Raw genomic sequence first — 26,387 nt, forward strand, 5'->3', positions numbered from 1 at the left:
GCCTGAGGATCTTTGGTGAATTTCTGAAGTGCATCTTGTAGATAGTACACACTGCTGCTACTGAGTGTCAGTTGTCGAGGGGATGGATGTTTGTTGATGTGGTGCCAATCAAGTGGGCTGCTTTGTCCTGGATGGTGTTTAGCTTCTTGAGTGTTATTAGAGCTGCACTCGTTCAGGCAAGTGGGGAATATTTTACCACATGTGTAACTGTGCCTTGTTGATGGTGAACAGAATTTAAGGAGTCAAGAGGTGAGTTAGTTGTTGCAGCATTCCTAGCCTTTTGTAGCCGTTGTATTTATGTGGCTAGTCCAGTTCAGTTTCTTGTCAAGAGTAAACCCACCAGCTTGTAAGATGTGGTGGATCAGAGATGGTAATGCCATTGAATCTTAAAGGGTGATAGTAACATTGCCTTTGCCACATATCAGCCCAAACCTGAATATTATTCATATCTTGCTGCATTTGAACATGGACTGTTTCAGTTTCTGAAGAGTCTCAAATGGTGTAAAAAAAATGTGCAATCACCAGGGAACATCTTTACTTCTGTCTTTATGATGGAGAGAAAGTCACTGATGATGTATCTGAAGATGGTTGGGCCTAAAACACTACCCTGAGGAACCCTTGCAAAGATATTCTGGGGGTGAGATGACTAACCTCCAATAGTCACAACCAGGTAGTGGAGAGTTTACCCTCCAATTCCCATTGACACCAGTTCTGCTATTCTTTGCTGCCACATTTGGTCAAATTTGGCTTTGATATTCAGGTCTGATACACACCCCATCTCTGGAATTCAGCTCTTTTGTCCATGTTTGAACCCAAGCTGTAATGAGGTCAGGAGTTGAGTGTCCCTGGCAGAACCCAAACTGGGCAACACTGAATAGGTTATTTCTGAGCACGTGCTGCTTGATAGTGCTGTTGATGATCCCATCCAGCACTTTATTGCTAACTGAGAGTAGACTGGGCAGTTATCGGCTGGACTGGATTTTTGTGTGCATGACACCCTTGGGCAATTTTTTAAATTGTAGGGCAGATGCCAGTGTTGTAACTGTACTGGAACAGATTATCTGAAGGAGCAGCAAGTTCTGGACCGTAAGTCTTTAGCAATATATCTGGAATGCTTTCAGGCCCATAGTGTTTGCAGCATCCAGTGACTGCGATCGTTTCTTTGATATCACATGGAGTGAATCAAATTCGCTGAAAACTGACATCTATGATGCTGAGACCACTGAAGGAGGCCTTTTGCACTGATATGATGGGTTCCTCCATCATTGAGGATGGGAATATTTGTGCAGCCTCCTCCTCCAGTGAGTTGTAAAATTGTCCAGCACCATTTACAACTGGATGTAACAGGCTGCAAAGCTTAGATCTGAGCTGTTGGTTGTGTGATCATTTAACTCTATCTATCCCTTGCTGTTTGGCAGGCAAGTAGTCCTTTTTTGTAGCTTCACCAGGTTGACGTCTCATTTTTAGGTATGTCCACTACTGTATTTACATTTTTTAGAATGTCTTGTTGTCCAGCATTAGGGACAGACTCTGCATTTGATAAAGCCTGACAAGGATCAGAAATCATGAAATTACATCTTAAAGATGATCATCTCTGTTTTAGCAAAAATCAGCCTAGTTCTATTATTGACTTAAGTTGTTAAGGTACTGGAATTCCCAAAGGGTTAACCCTACTATTGGTGACTTCATAGTTATTAAAGGCAGCCTCTAGGGTACACCAGGTGGAAATTATTTGCTTTCAACTGTGACACACATAAAATGGACAGGGTCAACATCGCAGGTACAGTGTAGAGCACAAAGAAGTTGATATTATCTCTTCAACTTTATTTCACAACCACTTGCACTGAAAATTGGAAAGGAAGAGTTAAAGCTTATTAATGTGCTTACAGCATACTTGGCAGAGCACTATAGTTGATCACATTATGACACTTTAGACCTGATATTAACTCCCAGACCTCAGCAGCATGAGGCCCTAGCTGGACTTGGTCTACATACCTCTGGTTAGCAATCCACCCGACACTGGGTGGAACAAAATGTTGGCCAAGAGGATGCAATTGATAGTGGCAAATCCCAGCTTGTATGTTTATATAATAACCCGAGTGGTTTCTAGCAGGTATTCTTTATATTATCTGAGAAGAGTGGATTGAGATGGAAGGCCGTGGGACAGAGTGGAACGGTTCAAGTATACCCATGAATTTTAAATGCCCCCCGGCTCAACAGTCCCCTTATGTGTTTTAGATCCTTTTCCACATTGACAAATAAAAATCAGCATTGAAAGCAACTTTCTCTGAAACTGTTGACAGTTATATAAAACTAAACTGAACACATCCAAACTCAACTCAATTATTTGCATTACAAGCCGTTAATTACCTCTGGGATCCGCAATTCTGTTACAATTTTGAAATAGCGTTAATTTTGCCAATGAATATGATAGTAGTTCTAACATGTTCATCTGATATTGTACTGACCCCTTCCACTCATGTTAGCTGCACTCTATGGGTGGAGACGAACACTTCTACGGAAGCAGGTGTAACTGTCCCTGAGGTCTGAGTAATGAAGCCTGACCAAATGTAATTGTGTTTATTGCTATCATGATACAAGTGTTATTTTCTAAGAACAGTGCCTCTTTTGTAGATATTCTAAGGTGGTGTAGCCTCACCAAAAGCAAAACATCACTCAGAAGCTGGTAAGAAAGAATGGGGTGAGAATTTGGGCCAGGAAAACGGAGAAAAGCCAGCTACATCTAAAAATGTCAAAAACTTTCATGGAGGAAATTCTGCGAGGAGAAATAGAAGCCTCCAAAAAGTAAAATTCAAAGTCATTAGGGAAAAGCTATTAATTTGATGAAAAACAGTACAAAGCCGAGAAAGGGAAGGTAAGTGGTGCAAAAGATATTTCTCTTCGCTCACAATGAGTATCGCTGCCATTGACATGAGACAACGAAGGGCTAACAAAGAAATTTGAAGCAGGGCTACAGGATTGGGAAGGCTTCAGAGTTCACTTAAATGGCAAATGAACAAAATTAAAGAAAGCTGGTGAAAGAATTTAGTATGACTAAAGGGCAGAAAAAATTGAATAATTAAAAAGCCAGGACTTAGTAACTAAGATGGAGTTTCAACAGGGAGAGTTATTAAGGTTACAGCCAGAGAGCTTCAGTTAAAGTTTCTTCTATATTGAATCATACAGTACAGGAGAGGTCATCCAGCCTGTCCAGCCTATAACACTCAAAATATGCTACCCCTACATGAGTACCACTTGCCCACACTTGGTTCACTGCTTTGGATGTTATGCAGTTTTAAATTCAATGACAGTACAGTTGGACTCTGTACTACAGCAATGTTACACTATCTGTACCCTCTGAAGAACATCCCATCAAGACTCACTCTATCCCCATAATCAGTATTTACCATAGCCAATCCACCTAACCTGCACATCTTTGGACTGTGGGAGAAAACTAGAGCACCTGGAGGAGACCCACGCAGACACAGGGAGAATGTTCAAACTCCACACACCCAAAGCTGGAATTGAACCCAATCCCTTCGCTAAACACTGTGCCATCATGCTGCCCTTGGTATCAAGTTTCTTGACTATTGTTGGGCAAGAGGGGAGTATTCCATTATACTCCTGACGTGTCTTGTAGATGTTAGGGAGTACTTGAGGAGTTAGTGGGTGAGTTCATTGCTGCAGAATTCCCAACCTCTGACCTGCTCTTGTATCCATTGTATTTAAAAGGCTATTCCAATTCAGCTTCTGGTCAATGGTAACCCCCACGATGTTAAATGTGGGATATCGAGTGATGGCAAAGTCATTAAATTGCCCAGGGATGCTAATGGGATTACATATTTGTTGAAGATGGTGATTGCCTGGCCCATCTGGGTGCAAATGCTATCTGCCATTATCAATTTAAGTATGAATATTACTGAAGTTGTTGGTAAAGCTCAGCAGGTCTGGCAGTATCAAAGTTAACGTTTTGGATCTGGTGACCCTTCGTCAGAACCCCAGAAGGACATTCCTTTTGTTTTTGTTCCTGAATATTACTGAAGTTTTGCTGCACATGGGCTTGGGCCTACTTCATTAACTGGGGAATTGAGAATAGTACTAAATATTATACAGTTATCAGCAAATACCTGACATTATGAGAAAGGAAAGGTCGTTGATGAAGGTGTAAATGATAACTAGACCCATGACACAGCCTTAAAGCTATTATTTGTGCTCAATATGATTCCAACTAGTGAAGAGTTTTCCCTCTGATTCCCTGGATGGTGTAAAGTTTATCAGGCTCCTTGATGTCACATGGTCAGATATGGAGTGGTTTTGCATTTGGTCAGATCCTGAGTCTAAAAGTTAATGTTAAATGAGATTTCAGAACCTGACAGTGGTGCTGTCTTCGGGCTAGGTATCCTGAGCCCCAGGCTGATGACCTCAGGAGATAGGTTTCAATTCCATGATGGCAGTGTGTGAAATTTGACTTTGAATATAAAAAAGATTGCAAATCTGCAGATATTGAAGCAGACCATGGTCAAAAGCAGCAAGACCTGAACAATATCTTGATTTGGCTGACAAATCGAAAGCAACGATCAATTTCCATAAGTACAGGACAATGACTATTTCTAACAAGAGAGAATCTAATCATTGCCCTTTGGCATAGCTGAATCCACCACGATAAACATCCTGGAGACTACCATTGCCCAGAACTGTTGTAGCCATATAAATACTACAAGAATAAGGGTTAGAGGCTAAGACCTCTGCAATGTGTAACTCTCGTCCTGATTCCCCAGAGTTCATAAAACTATAAGATGTAAGAACAGTATTAGGTCATTTGTTACACTGGGCATGGCTGATATGTTTCTCAACCCTATTCTCCTGTCTTCTCTCTCTAACCCATGAACTTCTTGCTAATCAAGAACCTATCTATCTCTGTCTTAAATACACTCAATACACCTGGCCTCCACAGTCCTCTGCAGCAATGAATTCCGTAGATTCACCACCCTCTCACTGAACAAATTCTTCCTCATTATAGCTCTAAAGAATTGTATTTCACTCTGTAGCTGTTCCCTCAGAATCCAGTCTATCTGGCTATTCGGCTATTCTGACTTTTCCACATTCCCCCTCAACTTTCTAAATTTCATCAAGTACAGAACCAGAATCCTCAACTGCTTCTTACATGAAAAGCTGTTCTTCCCTGGGGTTGTTCTTGTAAGCCTCCCCTGGACTGACTCCAAGGCTGGCACATCCTTCCTTAGATATGGGACTCAAAACTGTTCACAATATTCTGATTGTGGTCTGACCAGAGCCTTAAACAGCCTCAGCAATACATCTCTAATGTTGTATTCCAGCCCTCTTGAAATGACAACCAATGTTACGTTTGCCTTCCTAACTGCCAAAAGAACATACATGTTAAGAAAATTCTGAACTAGGACTTCCAAGTCCCTTTGCCCTTCTGCTTGCAGAAGCCTTTCCCCATTTAGAAAATAGGCTATGCCTCTGTTCTTCATACCAAATAAATAACCTCACACTTTGTTGCATTGCATCTGAGCTTCTTTGCCACATTCCTAGCCGGTGCAAATCCTTCTGCAGCATCCCCACCTCCTCTACACTACTTGCCCCCACATATTTGAGTATCATCTGTAAGCTTAGCAGCAAAACCCTCAGCTCCTTTGTCCAGATTTTAATGCATAATATGAATTTTGTGATCCCAAAATTAGTGGAACTCCATTAGTCACCAGCTGCCATCCTGAAAAGGACACCTTTATCCCCACTCTCTGCCTTCTGCCAGTCAGCCAATCCTCTATCCTTGTCAGTACCTTAGCCCTAAAATCATGGGCTCTTATCTTATTTAGCAGCCTCCTCTGTGGTACGTTGTTAAAGGCCTTTTGAAAATCCAAATACATGATATCTGCTGGCTCTCCTTTGTCTAACTTTCTTGTTACCTCCTCAAAGAATTTGAATAGATTTGCCGGGCATGACCTCCCCTTGAAGAAGCTGTGCTGACTCTGCCCCATTTTATCATGCACTTCCTAGTACTTTACAATCTCATCCTTAATAATTGACTCTAAAATCTTACCAATGAACAATATCAGGCTAACGGGCCTATAGTTTTCTGTCTTCTGCTCCCTCCTTTCTTTTACAGCGCTGTTACATTAGCAATTTCCCAGTCTTCTGACACCCTCCCTGACTCCACTGATTCCTGAAAGATCACCACCAATTCCTTTACAAACTCCTAAGCTCTCTACTTCAGAACTCAGGATATAGTCCATTTGGTCTGGGTGACTTATCCATTTTTAAACCTTTCAGCTTCCTTGGCACTTTGTTAGCGATGGCCTCAACATTCCCCTCTGTCCCCTTACTCTTGAAGTTCTGGCAAGCTACTAGTGTTTTCCACCATGAAAATTGATGTAAATTACCTATTCAGTTGCTCTGCCATGTTTTTTCACCCTTACTTTTCCAGTTTCGTTTTCCAGAGGTCCAATGCCCACTCTTGCCTCTCTGATTTTTTAAAATCTAAAAATAACTTATAGAATCTTCCTTAAGTTACAGGCAGTTTTAGCCTCATATTTCGTATTCTCCTCATTGTTGCTTGTTTGTTGTCATCTGCTGGTTTTTAAATATTTCCGAATTCTTTGCTTCCCACTAAACTTCACCACAGTGTATGATTTTCCTTTTTGAATTTATTCTGTCTCTGACTTTCTTTCTCACCCATAGTTGGTCTTTCTGTTAGTATGTTTCTTCTACCTTGGGATGAGTTTCTACTGTGCCTCCTGAATTATCCCTACTGCTACTGCTACTCCACCATCTTTCCTGCTGAGTTCCCTGCCCAATCAAATCTAGCCAGCTTCTCCTTCATGTCTTTGTAGTTACTTTTACTCAATTGTAATACCATTGCATCTATTTCTCCCTTTCAAACTGCAGGGTAACTTCTACCATAGTATGGTCACTGGCCCCTAGGGCTTGCTTCACCTGAAGCTCCCTAATCAAGTCTGCCTCATCACACATCACCAGATCCACAAATGCCAGTTCTCGAGTGCGCTCCACCATAAGCTGCTCCAAAAAATACATTTTGTAGGTATTCCACAAATTCCTTTTCTTGGGATCCACTACCAACTTAATTTTCTCAGTCCACCTGAATTTTGGATCACCCTATGATTCTTCATTTCTTACATGCCTCTTCTATCTCCTGATTTATTTTCTTCCCACATCCTGACCACTGCTAGGAGGCCTGTACTTAACTCCCACCAGGTTCCTCAACTCTATCCACACAAATTATACCCCCTCTGACCTTATATTTCTCCTTGTGATTAATCTAATTTTGTTTCTCACTAACACGACAAACACCCCTCATCTCCTCTTTGACCAATGTCTATCCATTTGCTGGGATGTTTATCCATATATATTTATTTCCCAGCCCTTACTGCCATGTCTCTCTGATACCTACAACATCATACCTGCCAATTTCAATCTGTGCTACAAGCTCATTTGCCTCATTTTGTATACGTGTGCTATTAAGTACCACACCTTCAGTCCTATGTTGACTGTCCCCTTCTCATAGGTGTCCCCTTATCTGCTGAGCTAGAAGTTAGCTTCTTGAATCTTTCCACACCATTAGCCCTATTACTTGTTCTCGCAAATTTAATAATCTGCTGAGCCCTCTCACTTTTAAATATAACAAACTTTGTTTTAACCAGCACCATATGAATTGGCACTCTTAGCAAACCGGCAAAAATTATATACCTGAAATACTGGAACTTTACTGTATTATCACAATCTCTGCAATATCTGAGTAGTCAGTTGAGGGTGTGAGGGTGAAGGCTGTCTGCTGGTAAGTTTTATTAAAGGCAAAGTTGCATTATTATTTAAATGATTTATTATTTAAATGATTTATGTTGTAATAATAGAACAACAGTAATGTCTATACCCTCTGTATTATGTTGCTATTACTTAGTGTGTGTTTTAGATAGATTATGTGGACATCTTCATAAACCAGAATATTCAATCAATTGCATACTCCTGGTCCCATAGGTACTGGTTAATAAAAACATTGGTGTAAATTACAGTAGTTTTGTGACCTCAAGTTACACTATCAGTTCATTTACCTTATTCTGAAAGTTTCATTCACTAAGATATGAAGCCTCCATGTTTATTGTTTTCTCAAGTTTCCCCATGCCTTTATTTGTCCTTGATACAATTTGACATTAGCACATTCCGCCCCTTCCACTCAATTTCTGGTAATAATCAGTTCATCCCAGTGGAACAGCTCCCTCCTTCCCCAGTTCTGGTGCGATGTTCATGAATTCAAACCCATTTCTCCAATACAAATCATTTTGTGGACCTTGTGCCAATTAGCTCATGGGTCAGGTAATAATCTGGAAATTACTACTTCTTTCGGTTCTGCGTATATAATGTAGCCCCAAGCTACTCTTATTCCCTCAGCAGAATCTGTTTCCTCTTTCTGCCTGGATTGTTGGTACTCGCATGGACCACTGTGACTCAATTTTTCCTCTCTGACTCCAAGTTCCTCTTCAGCCCAGACAAGATATCCTGAATCTGGGCACCAGGCAGACAACACTGCCTCAGGACCCTTGATCTTGGCCACAGAGAACAGAGTCTATTCGCATGCCTATGCTATCCCAATTACAACTATATTTCTCTTTTCTCCCCTCTCCTGAATATACGCATTGTACTATGATCAGTTTGCTTATCCTCCCTATAGCTGCCACTCTCATCCACATAGGGATCTCAAACCTGCTAGACAAGCTCAAGGGCTGAGGTTTACCACCTGGGTCTCTCTACCTCCCTCAATCATAGTCACACCCTCCTGTCCCTGACCATTAACAAAACTTGAGGCAGGTAGTCTGAGAGTTGTGACTGCAAGCATCCAGGTAACTCTCTCCCTGCCTGATGTATTGCAGTGTTCGAAGCTCAGGCTCCAGCTCATCAACTCTGAACTGGACTTCCTCAGGCAACCAACACTTGCTACAAATGTGGTCACTATAAATCACAATGGGGTCTACCAGCTCCCACATAAGGCAGACACAATGCATCGCCTGGCCCTGCACCTTTGTTTAATTTGCTTTTTTAAAAGGCTTCCTCCTGGTCTTTTAGTTTATAATCTGTAAATTTTTCTCCTATTAACCTTCAATCTGAAGGTGACCTATAATAGACAGTCACCTTAGCAGCTTTTACCATTCAATGAACTTACAGTTGTCCTGTGTTGTCAACTTTTTGTGCTGGGGCCCCAAACCTGGGCTTCAATTTATTCTGTTAAAGACACTTTACAAAGTATGCACCAAATAAGCCAGCACAAAACACATCCTCCCTTTTGCACTGAATTCCAATGCTATTTCTAAAATCTCCAAACTACATACTCACTTGGGCTGTGTTTCACTCTGGATGCAATTACCCCTTCCTGACCACACAAAGCTTGCTGATTGTATGTTTTCAACAGGCCCTTTCTTACATAGAGCTGAGATAACTCACACCAATTAATCTTCCATTGTAATTGACACGAGTGAGGCTTCAGGTGATTGACTGGTAGCTGTCCCTCAGTCAGCTGAGTCAGTGACCTTATAGACTTTTCACTAGACTGCTGAATTTTAAACTTGTATAATGGAGGAAGGAAAGAAAGATTTACTGGTTCTATTCCCACGCTACTTCCAAAGTGCCTGAACTATCTACTAAAGCTTATCTACCATCTATAACGTCCAAATCAGGAGAGTTTTGGAATTCTGAGATAACAAGGTGTAGAGCTGGATGAACACAGCAGGCCAGGCAGCATCAGAGGAGCAGGAAGGCTGACGTTTTGGGCCTAGACACTTCTTCAGAAAATTCTGCCTGGATAAGTGCAGTTCCAGCAACACTCAAGAAGCTTGGCACCATGCAAGGCAAAACATCCAGTTTAACTGGCACCACATCCACAAATATTCACTCCCCTCATCGCCGACGCTCATTGTGGAATATCTACAAGACGTACCGCAGAAATTCACCAATGCTTCTCTAACACCTTCCAAACTCGCGATCATTATCATATACAGAAGGACAAAGGCGGTAGATACTTGGGAATACCACCTGTAAGTTCCCCTCCAAGCCACTCACCATCCTGACTGAGAATTATATCTCTGCTCCTTCAGTTTCATTGGGTCAAAATCCTGGAACTCTCTCTCTAATAGTATTGTAGGTGTGCCTACAGCAATTGGACAGCAGCATTTCAAGGAGGCAGCTTACTACCACCTTTTCAAGGGCAACTAGGAACCAAAAATACATGCTGGCCCAGACAGTGAAACTCACGTCCCCCGATTGATTGAAAATAGTTTAAAGCATGGAATATTCTAAAATGTGGAAACTATTATCAGATGTTATATTAAGCTTAGGTTAGTATTATAGGAACTGTATTATAAAAACTGGAGGTGTGAAAGTTGAAACAAAATTAGGATCACACATAGAAAATAAAAACTATTAGCAGTTATAATTAAGTAAATCATAAACATGTTTTATAAATGCATAAATAATAAAATGCTATCTAAATAAAATAAGATCTATTCAAAACCAAAATATTAACAGTGCATGAAATAGAGGATCTGGGTATATTTCTTAATGGATACTTGCATTCAATTTTCCCTCCAGGCAAATAATGGTCAAGACCATTTCCTGGTGCTGAACTGGAATCCTTGCTAACCACAGCTAAATATGAAATCTTCAATGAGCCTGATTATAATAAAAGCAAAGTACTACAGATGCTGGAAATCCAGGGAAAATGTCAGAGAAAATCAGCAGGTCTGACAGCATCTGTGGAGAGAGACACCAAGTTAAGATTTTGGACCCAAGAAGAAGCATTATTTCTGATTCAAAGTAATAACCTCTGTTTCTTTCTCCACAGATACTACCTTCCCTACTTAGATTCACCAGCACCTTCTGCTTTTATTTAAGCCTCATTGCAATCTTGAATGTGTGAACTAATGACTGGTTGTTGTGCATCTATCTATCCATCTTTATTAAAGCCGAAAGTGGGATAGGTCTGAGGTAGGATTCATTTGGGAGTCTGATTCCTAAGACTTCAATATTCCCCCACCTGCTCACCACATACAAACCCTCACTGCTGTTTTAAAATCTCCCCCAATTCGTCTTTGCTTGTGCGTCCAGAGCTATCCGAAACTCCCCTGACTGCTGTGTCATTGCTTCTTAAATGATAGTTTTACTTTCACAACTCATTTAAAAACCTGCTTCACATATTGGTCATGCTTTGTGGTAGAATTTTAGATTTACCCTTTGCTAGTTTAACTCTTGATTCCGCAGCCTTAATCTCAAGGGTTTATTTGAATATTTGTCTAGAAATGTTTTCTGAATAATATTTACAATATCATATTTACCAATAATATCATGTCTTTGGCGCATCATCATGAAGGGAGCATAAATATCGCAGTGTATTTCTCAGGATGGAGGAGATCTCAAAGGCCTGCAGAAGAAATGTTTTACAGAAACCAATTCTTTCAAAAATTTTGGTCAACATTACAATAAGAAGGTAATTGGAAATTTCTACTGAAGCAAAATGCTTTTTATTTTCAGGTTGCATAATTAATATTGGAACATTAAAACAAATGCTATTTGATGCTTCATGTTGCATGTAACACTGCAATTCTCGAATGACACAAAAATGTAAAAATAACGGCAGTAGAAAATGGAGGAAATCACAATCTGACAATAATTAATGCTTGTACTTAAAATACAGTAGGAATACAAATTTTTGGAGTCCCCCAGGGAATAGAAAAGATCTTGAACTAGAAATTCACATAGAGACTGTATTAAATGGCATTCCATTGGGCTCATGTTTCAAGCTTAGGCCTTGAAAAAAGTACTGATTTATCCAGCAGTTAACAAAGCACTTTTCTTCAAAAAGTATTCCAGGAAAATATACCATTTCTGGCTCAGTCCCAAAGTACCATCAACAGCTCAGTTATTGCTACTATGCACATACACGTTGTCCTCGGTGATTCTGAAATGCAAGAAAGTAGTTAGATAAATATTTCAACTTGGTGTTAAAACTTTCTTGCCTCTATTTTTGCAATACTATTATCACAATTGTACGAAAATAGGAGGAAAGAAAGTTTCTAGACAAGATAGCAAATGAAAGAATGGGCTAGTATCGCATGAACGTTTACCAGGAAATCAGATTATTTTTCTTTGCTGAAAGTTTTGAAGTTTAAGGTGAATGATGTTTCTGCTGAAAATTGAACATGTCCTCATACTACGTGTTCAGTATCAGCATTAACATTGCAGATCAGATATAACAAATAAAACCAATAGAAGTAACAGACTGGAGTCAAAAATGTACTCTGTTTCTCTTTCCACAATCTCTACCAGACCTGCTGAGTCTCTCCAGCACTTTCTTTTTATAATTTCAGATATAACAATGCTGAATGTTGATGAAACTCCCTCTAGTCTGCTGATGGGGAGGCATTGGCCTATTGGTGTTATCACTGGACTGTTAATCTCGAGACCCAGGTAATGTTTAGGAAAAGAAACAGCCATCTTGACCTGGTCTGGTCTACATGTGGCTCTTAATTGTCTCCTGGCAATTAGGGATGGGCAATAAATGCTGCCTAGCCGCAGATGTCCCTCATCCTGTGAATGAATAAAGGAACGCAATCCTCAAAAATGGGCTTCCATGTTATATCTGTATCGTTTCATTTCCTATACCAGCTTTCCTTGTGGCCTCAGAATAAGACAACAAATGTCGTGCCAAACTGTTGTGTCCTAGGAATCCATGCCCACGAGAACAGAATGAACAAACAAATTTCTTCTGTGATATTTTACTGCTACCTGACACAGACTTTTGTCTCAAACTGAGCCATATTTGAAGCCAATAGACCTCAATCTCTCAGTCTTAAAAATAGTTTAGATTAAATTTTGAATTAATATTGACAACTCATTATTATACAGCATCATAAGTGCAAAGTGAGCACTCTTTTATCTGTGACATTTTCAACAAAATTAAAATGGAAAGACAGCAATTTGACAGTGAATTGAAGAATAATTCAAGCAAAACTTTTTCCTCTCTCTGCAGTTGATAATCTGTGTTGTGTCAAATTCATTTTGGGCCTGGGCAGTAAAGTGAATTGAATTGTATTGCACAAATGGTGGATTATTTTGCACTTTATCTCTGTCAAAACAGCAGGATTATTTGTGGATATGGAACCCTGAAGGGGGTGTAAGATTGAGTTGTGCTATGGTTGTGTTCCTGAGCCACAGTATTAGCATCTTGTCCCTGGGTTCCTTGTCCAAATTCATAGGACATTGACACTCGTACTGGGGTAGGAGGGAGCTGTTCCCATGGGATGGTCTCCACCTGAATCATGATGACAGCAGAGTTCTGGTGAATCATTGAAGTGGGGCTGTTGATAGAGTTATAAACTAAACAGTGGGAAGATGTGTCAGTTGTGCAGAAAATGATAGAAAACATTAAAGTGGGAGAGGGCTCAGCAGAGGTTATTAAAATTAATATGGAAAGGGTCACAAATCTAACTTCAGGCACAGCAGATGAGGAGACAACTATGATAAGGGGGTGAGGGGAGGAGTCAACACAAGATTGAGGGCTAGAGATAACAAAGTGTGAAGCTGGATGAACACAGCAGGCCAAGCAGCATCTTTAGGAGCACAAAAGCTGACGTTTCGGGCCTAGACGCTTCATCAGAGAGCTCTCACTGATGAAGGGCCTATACTCGAAACATTAGCTTTTGTGTTCCTAAGATGCTGCTTGGCCTGCTGTATTCATCCAGCTTCACACTTTGTTATCTCGGATTCTCCAGCATCTGCAATTCCCATTATCTCTGATCACAAGTTTGAGGGCGTTGTAATTAAATGCACTCATTGTACGAAGCAAAGTAAATGAGCTTGTAGTGCAGACTGAAATTGGCAGGTACAATGCTGTGAGTATCACAGATAGTGTTGCAAAGGGACCAGGGCTGAGAACTAAAATTCCAAGGATACACGTCCTGTGGAAACAACAGGCAGATGTGTGGGACAGAGTTTGGGGTAGGGTTGCCTTGTTAGTAAGAAATTAAATTAAATCAACAGCAAGAAGGGCAGTAGACCTGGAAAGCATAGAATCTATGTGAGGAACCAAGAAGGGAGTACCCAGCAGTAGTCAGGATGTGGGCAAATTAAAATAAATCAAGAGATAGAATAGGCATTTAAGAAAGGGACGGTTATAATAATCATAGGGGACATCAATATATGGGTGAACTGGGAAAACCAGATTGGGATCAGATTTCAAGAAAAGGAATTTGTGGAATATCTACAATATGCTTTTTTGCAGGAGCAGCTTGTGGAACAGGCAACTGTGGATTTGGTGATGTCTAATGAGGCAGACTTGATCCAGGAGCTGAAGATAGAGGAGATTCTGGGGGCAGTAACCATAAGATGATAGAATTCACTTTGCAGTTTGAGAGGCAGAAGCTTGAATCAGACGTAATGCTATCACAAAGAGGAAAGGTAACAACAAAGACATGAGGGAGAAGCTGGCCAGATTAGATTGGAAGGGCAGCCTCGCAAGGAAGACAGTGCAGCAGCAATGGCAGGAGTTTCTGAGGGTAATTCTGGAGGCACAATAGAAAATTCATCCCAAGGAAGAAGAATTACACCAAGGGGAGGACTAGGCAACCACGGCTGACAAGGGACAGCAAAAAATCAAAAGAAAAGCATGCAATATGGTGAAGATTAATGAGAAGCCAAGGAATCGGGAAGCCTTTAAAACCTGGCAGCCCTCAACTAAAAAGCAATGAGGATGAAGAAGATAAAATGTGAGAGTAAGCTAGCTACCAATATAAAAGAAGATTCAAAAAAAAAATTAGGTGTCTGAAAGGTTAGAGACAGTCAAGGGTGGACACTGCACTGTTGAAAAACAAGGTTGGATAAGTAATAGTGGGAGGTGATGGCTTAGTCATATTATCACTGGACTGTTAATCCAGAGACCCAAATAATGTTCTGGGAACCAGGGTTTGAATCCCACCATGGCAGCTGGTGGAATTTGAAGTCAATAAATATCTGGAATTAAGAATCTAATGATAACCACAAATCCATTGTTGATTATTGGAAAAACTCACCTGGTTCACTAATGTCCTTAGGGGAAGGAAACTGCCATCCTTACCGGGTCTGGCCTACAGGTGACTCCAGACCCACAGCAATGTGGTTGACTCTGAACTGCCCCATGGGCAATAAATGCTGCCTAGCCAGTGACACCCTCATCACATGAATGAATTTTAAGAAACAATGAAATGGCGGAAAACTGAATGGCAGTTTTGAATCAGCTTTCACAGTGGAAGACACCAGCACCATGCAACAAATTCGAAGAGTCATGTCGTCAAGGCGAGTGTAGTGGACATCACTAAGGAGAAAATGCTGTGGGGAAGCTGTAAGATCTGAATGTGGATAAATGACACAGATCAGATGAAGTACATCTCAGAGTACTGAAGAAGATTGTTGAGGAGACTGTTAAGGCATTGGTGGTGATCTTTCAGGAACAATTGGAGTCAGGAAGGATTGTAGAGGACAGGAAAATGGCTAATGTAACACACTGTTTAAGAGAGGGAGGCAAAATACAGGAAATTGTTGGCCTTTTAGTTTGACATTGGTCACTGTTGAGACTTTAGAGTTCATTATTAAAGATGAGGTTGTGGAGTACTTGGGAGTGCATGGTAAAATAGGGTGGAGTCAGCACAGCTCCATCCAAGGGAGGTCATCCCTGGCAAATCTGTTAAGTTCTTTGATAAATTAACAAGCAAGTTAGAAAAAGGAAGACAAAGAAGTGAACATGATCTATTTGGATTTCCAGAAGGCCTTTGACAAGTTGCCACACAGGAAACTGTTAAAGAAGCTAAAAGCCCAATTTATTAGGGACAGTTTGCTGGCATGGGCAGTGGATTGGCTGACTGGCAGGAAGCAGAGAGTAGGGAGGAAGGGGGTGTTTCTCAGGTTAGAAGCCAAGAATATGGATGTTCGCAGGGTGTATGCCGGAACAACAACAATTCACATTATCCATTCACGAACTGGACAAAGGAACTGATGGCATCGTTGTTAAGTTTGCAGATGACAAAAAAAAAGTGGAGGGACAAGTATTGTTGAGGAGGTAGGGAGGCTGAAGGACTTGGATATGCTATAGGACAGATGTCAGAGGTATTATCTTTACCCAGAGAGTAGTAAGGGCGTGGAATGACCTTCCTGGAACTGTAGTAGACTCGTCAACTTTAAGGGCATTTAAATGGTCATTGGATAAACATATGGACGATAATGGAATAGTGTAGGTTAGATGGGCTTCAGATTGGTTTCACAGGTCGGCGCAACATCGAGGGCCAACGGGCCTGTACTGCACTGTAATGTTCTATGTTCTATGCTAGACCAGTGGGCAAATAAGTAGCAGATGAAAAATAATGTGGTAAAGTGTGAAGATGTACACTTTGGCAGGAAAAAAAGAGTCATTGCCTATTTTCGAAATGGTGAATGGCTTCAGAAATCCGAAGTGTAAAGGGACATGGGAGCCCTAGTTTAGGATTCTGTTATGGTTAACATGCAGGTTCAGTTGGGCATTAGGAAGACCAATGCAATGTTAACATTCATTTCAAGAGGGTTAGAAAACAAGAACAGGGATATACTGCTGAACCTGTATATAGCTCTGATCAGACAGCATTTGGAATATTGTGAGCAGTTTTGGGCCCTGTATTTAAAGAAGGATGCATTTGGTTTTGAAGGGTCCTCAGGACATCTGTAAGAATGGCCCTGGGAATGAAGGCCTTGTCATATGATGAACATTTGAGGACTTTGGGTCTGTATATGATGGAGTTTAGAAGGATAAAGGGAGAGCTGATTGAAACTTACAGAATATTGAGAGGCCTGATCACAGTAGACTTGAAGAAGATGTATCACCAGTAAGAGAAACTAGAACCTGAGGGCATGGCCTCAGACTAAAGGGATGATCCCTTAGAAATGAGATGATGAAGAATTTTTTCAGCTAGAGTTTGGTTAATCTGTGGAACCCATTGTCACAGGAGGCTGTGGAGGTGAAAACACTTCATTTAAAACAGGAACAGATAGGTGGTTGATTGTTAATAGGGTGAAGAGTTGTAAGGAGAAGGCAGAAGGATTGGGTTGAGAAACATATCAGCCATGATCAAAGAATGGGGCAGACTAGATGCACTGAATGGCCTAATTCTGCTTCTTAAATTTTATGGGCTATAGTGTTATGGCTAATTCAGTAACAGTTGTTGTCCTGGCCTTCACACCTGGTCTAGGGAAGGTGGTAGTTCCACCTCTGCACTGCTCCATATAACAGGACATCCAAATCCGTGACCACAATGCAGTATGCCAATGTCTGCCATGTCCGAGACAAATGTAATGAACTATGCAGGGTATGTCTGGACTGACATTGCTTGTGTGTGTGTAGAATGACCCTTAGAAGATGGTGCTGCTGTTGGATATGCCAGTCGATTCTAGAATATCACAACAGCGGTGAGTTGTTCTCAGTACTGTGAGTGGTGGAATGGGGTTAGCAACATAGAAACAGGTTTTGTAGTTAATGAGGTGAGTTTGATAAGATGCAATAGGAAAACCCACTAAGCTGTGCAGAGAGAAACCCTCTATGAAACTTGACAAACTGAAACCTATCCAAAAAGATATAAGTTGCTCTCTCTCTCTTTCTTCCTTGCCTTTCCCTCACTCTCTGTCTCCCATCGTCTTTCTCCACTGTCATCAGCACATTACAATCCTAATTCCTTTCATAGATTTTTCACTTTCATCCAAGTCCTTGATATTCTCTTTGGAGCCATTCTCTGCAGCTCCAAGTAAAAACCGTTCCTTCTTTAATTTAAACCTCACATCCAAACTTCAAACTTCTGCTTTTGGCCCTGGCCCAGAGTGCATTTAGAAGCAGAAACTACAAGAGCCATTGGGAGAGAAAGAATCTATTGGTGAAAGCTGGTAGACAGTAATAGAGAGGGGGGAGAATCCAGGGTTGGGGGACAGCAGAGAGAAATCAAAGAGGGAAATCAAGGGTTGAGAAAAATTCAGTGGATTACAGGGAAAATCAGATGGAGAAACTAAAGGAAAGTTATGGAGCAGAATGGAGGGATGGATCTGGTGTTAATCAGGAGTAATTTGGAGAGGGAAATCAAGGAGTGGAAAACAGGTCAAATCGAGGGCAGGAAGTATGAGAGATTAGGGTAGAGACAGAGAGATGTCATGGGGAGAAAAAGAGAGACTTTGGGGATAGAGAAAAGTATGAGGAGAGAGACAGACAGATTGGGGAGAAGGAGACGTGGGGGTGCGAAAGAGATCTGGCAGCTATTGGAAGAGAGAGAGTGAGATGAGGGAAAGAGGGAGATTTGGTAGGGCACAAATAATATTAAAGCTTATGAGTAGAATCGAAAGACACTTTGTGTGGATTTTAATAATACCTGTATCTTTATGGATTATGAAAAACTGGAATGTTTGTACGTTTCAGGCTTAAAGATGCTTTATCATGTGATTTCCTAGGAAAGTCAAAAGGTCAAAAAATGTGGATATCTGCTGTTTACTAATTTTGGGAGAAAGGGACCAAATCTAACTTTTAAGAGAGAACTGAAATGGATTTAATGACCCTTAATTGCGAGATAAACAGACTTGGAAAGCCTTGGAGATGTGCTCCTTATTGCGTAGCAATAGCCTCTGTATTGAAAGTACTGAATATTTTCACAGTCATAGATGTAACCAAATAGAGTTGCTTGCAAGGCAAAGCAGAGCTCTCTTACTCTCTCTCTCTCTCTCTCTCTCTCTTTATCTCTCTCTCTATCTCTCTCTCTCTCAGTCATGTAAAAGTAGCTAAAAGATCTTTCAGTGAAATATTTATGAAAACTGATAAAATATAAATTGTAGCATTCCCAACTTTTCTCCATCTGAATCTGAAATATAATCTGAAGGTCTTCCATCATGCTACAACTGTCAGCAATCAGATCCCATCAAAGGAAAATCAACAAAATTGTGAGAGATCAATCCACTCTATCTTCTTAATCCTTGGCCAAAGGAGTGTCTTTTTTTCTTTCTTTTATTTCTTTTTAAACCCGCCATATCTTTGCAGAGCTGTGTTGTCTTGTGTTATCTATGTACAAAAATGCATATTTTGGATTCGGGGATATACTCCAGAATAGTAACTTAATTATTGACTTTTTCCACTTGTTTAAAGAATAGCTTTTACTTCTAACAAGTGAGTTAGTTTTGAGTTCATTAAAGAAAACTGGCAGACACCTCTTTTACTCTAGTTAGTGATTTAAAAGATCACAAGTTTTCCATTTGGGGATTGAATCAAACTCTCCCACTTTTGATACAGTTTGTGGAGTAATGGGACTTGATGAGCAGCGACTCCTCCTTTCAGAGTCATATTAAGTGACAGTAAGAGAGAAACTGGGGAAGCAGAAACTGGAAGTGAGAAATTGATAGGAAAGAGATCTGATGGGCAGGTAAGGTGGGGGTGCGGGTTTCTGTCCAGGGGGTGGGGAGGTGTCATGGGAGAATCCAGAGAGAGAGAGACGCACACAGGAGAGATCGGGGGAAATTATGGGGTTAGTAAGCTTGGGTGAGGAGAAAAATTCCTCTGGAGATTAACTCAGTGCAGAGGTTTGGAGAATGTGGGGTGGATGACCCCAGCGTTAGGAGATCAGGAGAGCTCAATCTTTTTGCAGTGGGATAGTGGAGCACCTGTTTTCACAGCTCCTGTAACACCACTGTACTTAGCAAGCCAGGCACTGGTCAGACAATAATGTTGCCCAAGTGTGTTTACAAAAGAAAAATGCACATGTTTCTTAATTTCTGAGTTAATTTGGAAATGCAGCAATAGGTGGGATTACCCTGAAAGGCTAACCATATGTCATTCACTCACTCATTCATTCATTCAATCACTAACTCACTCACTCACCACACACACACAGAAAAAAAAAGAGGGTAAAGCCATAAAAAAAAGTTTATAGCTGACATGATTTTGGAAGAAAGCAAGCTTACAGGCTTGTGAAGAAGGTTTTTTTTTATTTTTGAAGCCTAGTCTAAGTGCATTTGATAACTGAAATCATATATCATGCATTTATGGGATTGCCCAAGATGGCCACTCTGCATCTGTATGGCCAATGTGGACAACCCAAATTGCAAAATGAATAAAAGCTGTCAAAAGCAAAGGATATTAAAAAATGTCAAAAATTTGTCATCAGGAAACCTCCTGAAAATAAGACCATAAACAACTAAGTTTGTGGCCTGTTAAAAATCCATCTGTTTGAAGAAATCTTTATATCTTTACCCTCTTTTCTTTCTGTGTGTTTGTGTGTGTGTCTGTGTGTGTGTAGTGGTGCGTGAGTTAGTGATCGAATGAATGAATGAGTGAGTGAATGACATATGGTTAGCTTTTGAGGGTAATCCCACCTATTGCTGCCTTTCCAAATTAAATCAGAAATTAAGAAACATGTGCATTTTTCTTTTGTTAACATGCTAATCACAGACAGTAAAGAAAGGACCAGGAGTTCAGATAGTCAATTTCTGTGTTTCTATGTATGCTCCTATCCTTGTTTGTAACGCTATGTTTCGATAATTTGCTGAATTGACGACTGTTCAGACAATGACAATTCCCTGAGGACTGTCTACAACAATATCCAGTTGACACTGCAATGAATGGCTTTCACAAGCCAATCGTCTTCTTGTGTAGGTACAACTTTAGCCACTGTGAGATTTTCCCATTAACTTCTATCAATGCCAGTTTGACTCCCTGGTGCCACAATTAGTCAAGTGTTGCCTTGATGTTAAGGGCAGTCATTGATACAACTTGCCCAAGATTCATCTTTGGATTAGGTTGAAATGCGATCCAGGGATGAATAGTTCAAGCTGAATCCAAAACTGTTTGTTTCTGAACAGCTTTTTAATTAGCACATGTTACTTCATGTGACCATTCATTAATCTTTCCATCACTTTGCTCATAATTTGAAAAGGTTGTTGTCTCTATATAAGTGTAATACTAAAGGGACACTTCTTGCTAAAATTGATGCAACTGGGAATTTTGCATATGGTTGGGTATATATCAGGATCGTAGCATTGGAAATAGGCTGGCAGGGGTTTGGGATGAAGCTAGGAATAAGCTCTGGAGTTCACAAAACTATAGCATCCCCTTTCTGCGTCATATACACTCAACTGCTTGTTAATCTGCTGATGGGATAAAATGTTATTTTGTAGGAGGAGGTGAAATAAAAATGTTTGCTTGGCATTTTGACAGTTCCTTGTGTTCTTTTTAAAAAAATTTCTTAATTCTTCATTCATCTAATGCCGACTTTATTTAGAAACAGTTGAGTAGCTGTGTGTGCTTCAGCTTCAAAATTTATAAATTCTATGTCTGACCCTACGTCTCTCACTAGCACCTGAAGAAGGAATAAGACTCTAAAAGGTTGTGTTTTCAAATAAACCTGTTGGACTATAACCTGGTGTTGTGTGATTTCTGACCCTGTCCACCCCAGTCCAACACTGGCATTTTGACATCATTCTTCAGATTTGTAAGTGCTTTATAGCAAGCCTGTAGAAATGAATTTAGTACGAAGTTGCACCTTTAAGTCTGTAATATGGCTGTGATCTTCCCTTTTGTCAAACGAGGTCAACACAGTGGGGATATGCTGAGTTATGTTCTTAACTTATCCAACACAATGCACCCCTCTTTAAAGATCATTTAGCTTTGACACGGTCACACAATTGGAAGAATGTGGTAAACCTGCATTTGGGTTCTTTTTACATTTGTGCTCTTAGACGCAGTAATATCTTCTATATCTTTGCTGTTGAAGGAAATCTCTAGTGCAAAGGAGTCATAAGAATATCATTGTCAGTACTTCTCTCAGCAATGATTAATTTGATCTTTTCAACAATGAAGTTAATATATCTGATGCAAACTGTTGTCCACTTCATACACGTCTGCCAACAGCAACTTAATCACTGCTTGCATTTCATTTGGGGAGTTAACTATTTGGCAGAGGTCAATGACATCAGCAAAAAGAAAATAACTTTTCATGATATCCACCAAGAAATCAATGAGGCTAGTCAGACTTTCTTAAAGAGGTTCCCTTTGGATGCTTCAATAAGACAAATGTCCATTTATCAGATTCCCAACACCTAAAATGCTGTATATTAATTGTAGACTCTAATTAATAGCATTGCTGATAAGCAAGCTAGAGACAATGGGAACATCAAGAATTACCCCCTTAAGTTCTGATTAGTAATATAGAGATGACTTTATGTGTTGCATAATTGAATAATAAATAAATAACTAAATACAAGATGGTGGCACTGGCTTTTCAGACCCTGTCTGCTCTAGGCCAGCAGCATCCTTTTCTCTATGTGTTCTTTATTTTTTTCTATTCTTTCTTCATCTTCAAGGCCAGAGCAGTGTCAGCAAAGTGGTGGCTGCAGTGTCGGTGGCATGGATCGGGACTCCTGGTGGCGGTGACGGCGTCCAGAGCCTGGACTCTTGGCAGTGTCAGATGGCAGCAGAACCAGAATCTCCTGGGACATTGGTGTCATTGCTACTCCCAGAGTGGAGACTCCTTGGGGCCTAGAACACCTTGCAGAGACCTTGATTGAGACCCAATTTAAGCAGAAGATGAACTCTTATTTAAGTAATTTTTTAAAATCCTTTTTGTAACTCAAAATGGTGCCAGATTGTGGCGACAAGATTCCTTTCACTATACCTTCAAGATAAATGTGATAATAAAATCATTCATTCATTCACTCATTCACTCGCACACTCACTAGTTTCTTTTTCATCAAAGATTTTATGTGGGAAGATTTCTTCTTCTGCATACTATAGAATCATAATGTGACCATGCTATACAGCACAGAAGCCCACAGCATATTTGAAACCTAGTAAACTGGGTAGCAAAGAACGCCGCATGCCTGTATACAAAACTGTGTGCAACAATCAATCAGAGATGGAAAGAAAGATACCTAATCAATCTTTCAATAGTGTGACTAGCAATTAGAGAGAGGCTCCACTGTAAAAAGTTCTGCTACCCCTCCCTCCTGTTGCTTAGGGATGTCTCAGAAGTCATAATGTTTTGTGTGATGGGATTGCCCAAAATGCATAAAGTGTATTCTTATTAAAGTTGGTTTTTTCAGTTTGATGAACGCAGCTCACATAAGAAATTTTGCTTTAGGTTCCAACCAAAATTGGGATACCACTGGCCTAAAATCTGCTACGAACAAGTTTTAAAGAGCAATAAGTTCACAAGTAATGAATAAGATTGAATGATGCAAAATATTCTACATAGAAAAGGAGGTACAATTAGTAAAATTAAAAAATCCCTCTTTTGTCAAGTGGTTTTAAGGCTACAGCTGAGATTTTGGGTTCGAGACAGACTGGTCAAAGAGAAGGCAAGGCCAAGAACTGTTTTCAGGCTTAGGTTCGTTGGAACTCCATTGTATGTTAACAATATGTACAACTATACATGGTAATCTGAGATCTAATCTTATTATTACTTCATTAAGAGATTGTTGTCTACACATGCTTCTCTCTTCAAATCTACTTTCTATCCATCTACAATCCTTGATCTATAGGGGAGATTAATCATATCAAAGTAAATTTCACTTTGTTTTAAGCATTCAAAACTTGATCTATCTACTGTGTATCCAAGGTCCTAAAGTCCTCACACAACAGATTCCACACTGAAATACTAATCCATTGAAAATTCTGCTCTTTGTGTAAAAATAAATCAAACCATTTATTTCACAAAAAAGTTTATTTTTCATTCAGTTGTTGATAGATTTAAGCATTGAATAAGAAATGTGACCAAAGTTTTGAATGCTTAAAACAAAGTGAAATTTACTTTGATATGATTAATCTCCCCTATAGTCAACAATTAATAAATGGGGCAATGAACTGTTCTGAAAGATATCCAAGTTACAGTTTGCAGTCTATGACCCAGGCCAACCTAGTACAAAAGCACTTACATCTCCAAAGTTGTTGTTATTAATTAAGCAGACTGACTGTGTGTCTGTGTTTACTCACCTTGCACATTCACTTGCTTGATTAAAGTTGATTGCTGTTTGTATATATTTGTTAAACATGTATATGCAGCCCAACACATTTAAAGTTAAAAGCTAGTTTTCACTGTGTTTTTGCTCCAAGGCATGTAACAAATGAAACGTTGTAAGTTAAAAGTGCGTGCAGATAAAGCACAGATCAGCAATTTTCAATATTCCCTCAGTTCATTGCATTTATCAAACAACAGCTAATCAGTTGGAATTTATGGGACAGACCACTCTCATTTATGAACTAGGGAACAACATTGCGTAATAAATTATGCATCTAGTTTCATTTTGGAGAACCATATTTTCCCAGAAATCTCTACTCTCCACAGTAGACAATGCTGAAAGGTTAAAGATAAATGTTTTGAGGGATGAGAATTGTGGCTATGAAGATACATTAGGAAGTTTGAGCCTATTTCCCTTAGAGAGGAGCGGTCTAAGAGGAGATAGAGTCATAGAGTCATACAGCACAGAAACTGATTCTTCAGTCCAACTCATCATTGTTGACCAGACATCCTAATCTGACCTAGTTCCATTTGCCCACAGTTAGCCCATATCCCTCTGAACCCTTCCTATTTGTATGCCCATCCAGTTACTGTTTACATTTTGTAATTGCACCCATTATTTCCTTTGGCAATTCATTCCTTACATGCACTGCCCCTTGCATGATAAAGTTACCCTTTGGTCCTTTTTAAATCTTTCACTTTCACCTTAAACTTATGCCTTCTAGTTTTGGGCTCCACCATCCTAGGAAAAAGACCTTGGCTATTCACTCTATGATTTTATGAACCTCTATATGGCCAGCCTAGAGCCTCTGACACTCCAGAGAAAACAAAAGCCTTAGCCTATTCAGACTCTCCTACAACTCAAACCCTCCGGTCACAGCATTTTCCTTTTGAATAATTTCTGTACCATTGTAACATTCCAAAAGTGATCCTACAAATGCCCTGTACAACCATTACATAACATTCCAACTCTTAGACAGCTGCACTGACCAATAAAGACAAGCATGCCAAGCATTTCTTTATCATTGTGTCCACCTACAAGTCAACTTCCAAGGAACTATGCACTTGCACCCTTAGGTCTCTTTGTTTAGCAACCAGCCCTACCATTAAGAGTGTAAGTCCTGCCCGAGTTTGCCTTACTAAAGTCCAACACCTCACATTTGCCTAAATTAAATTCCATGTGCCATTCCTCAGCCCACTGGCCTATCTGATCAAAGTCCAGTTGTACTCTGAGATAATCTTTACTGTCCACTATACTGTTCACTTGGTGTCATTTGTAAACTTACTAACTGTGCTTCCTATATTTGCATCAAAATCATTTCTATAAATGAACAAAAATGGCACACCTCTGGTTTCCAGTTTGAAAAGCAACCCTCTACTGGCCCGAAATGTCAGCTTTTGTGCTCCTGAGATGCTGCTGGGCCTGCTGTGTTCATCCAGCCTCACATTTCGTTATCTTGGGTTCTCCAGCATCTGCAGTTCCCATTATCACTGATACAATTTTAACCTCACTGCGAAGCCTCTTCCAGGGATGCCTAACCTGAAGAAGTTACCCTCCTCCGTCCGGACCAACCTCAGGGAATCTCTCTCCCATTGCAACTCTCTTGTAATCTCTTTGGCCTTGAAACTGCTCGACCATGTCCTGAAGCAAACCAGGTACCACAGCCACATCACCTTCCTCAGCACCTGCCTACGGAACCGGATCATCCCCAATGGACTACAGTCTACATTTCAGCCTTCCCAATTTGGCCCAACCCGTGACCACCTCTACATCCAGAATATTCAGACCCTTCAGAAGCGCTTCTCCCTGCGAGTCCTGAAACAGACACTCGCAGCCATGCACCGGCACCTGCACACACTGCAATCCAGCCTGCCCCAGCTCAGAGCCTCCCTCTCCCAGACCTGCAAAGGACTCCTGCTGTTTTTTATCCTCCGCAGGATCCACAAACTGAACACCCAGTTTCACTCAGCTTTACTGGACACCAAAAATCGTAAGTACAACAAACTCACTGGCCCCTGCCACCCACAAGAGGATTCCTGCACCTCCCAAATCCAGAGTCTGTCCCTGCCCCTCCCCCACCATGCACCCGCCGCCATTGACCATGAGGACACGGCCGGAGACCCCACCGATGACGTCACATCCCCCTCCGCTGGCCACACCACTTCTGGGACTGCTGCTGCAGTCACCGCCTCCACTTCCAGTTACAACACCTCACACACCACCCTCACTGCAGCTGCTGCCGCCCACCCCGATACTCCAACCGCCGACAGAACCCCGCCCACGGCCGACGCCGACGGAACCCTGCCCACGGCCGACGGAACCCCTCC

The sequence above is a fragment of the Stegostoma tigrinum genome, chromosome 3 (assembly GCF_030684315.1).
Source record: "Stegostoma tigrinum isolate sSteTig4 chromosome 3, sSteTig4.hap1, whole genome shotgun sequence".
Lineage (NCBI taxonomy): Eukaryota > Metazoa > Chordata > Chondrichthyes > Orectolobiformes > Stegostomatidae > Stegostoma > Stegostoma tigrinum.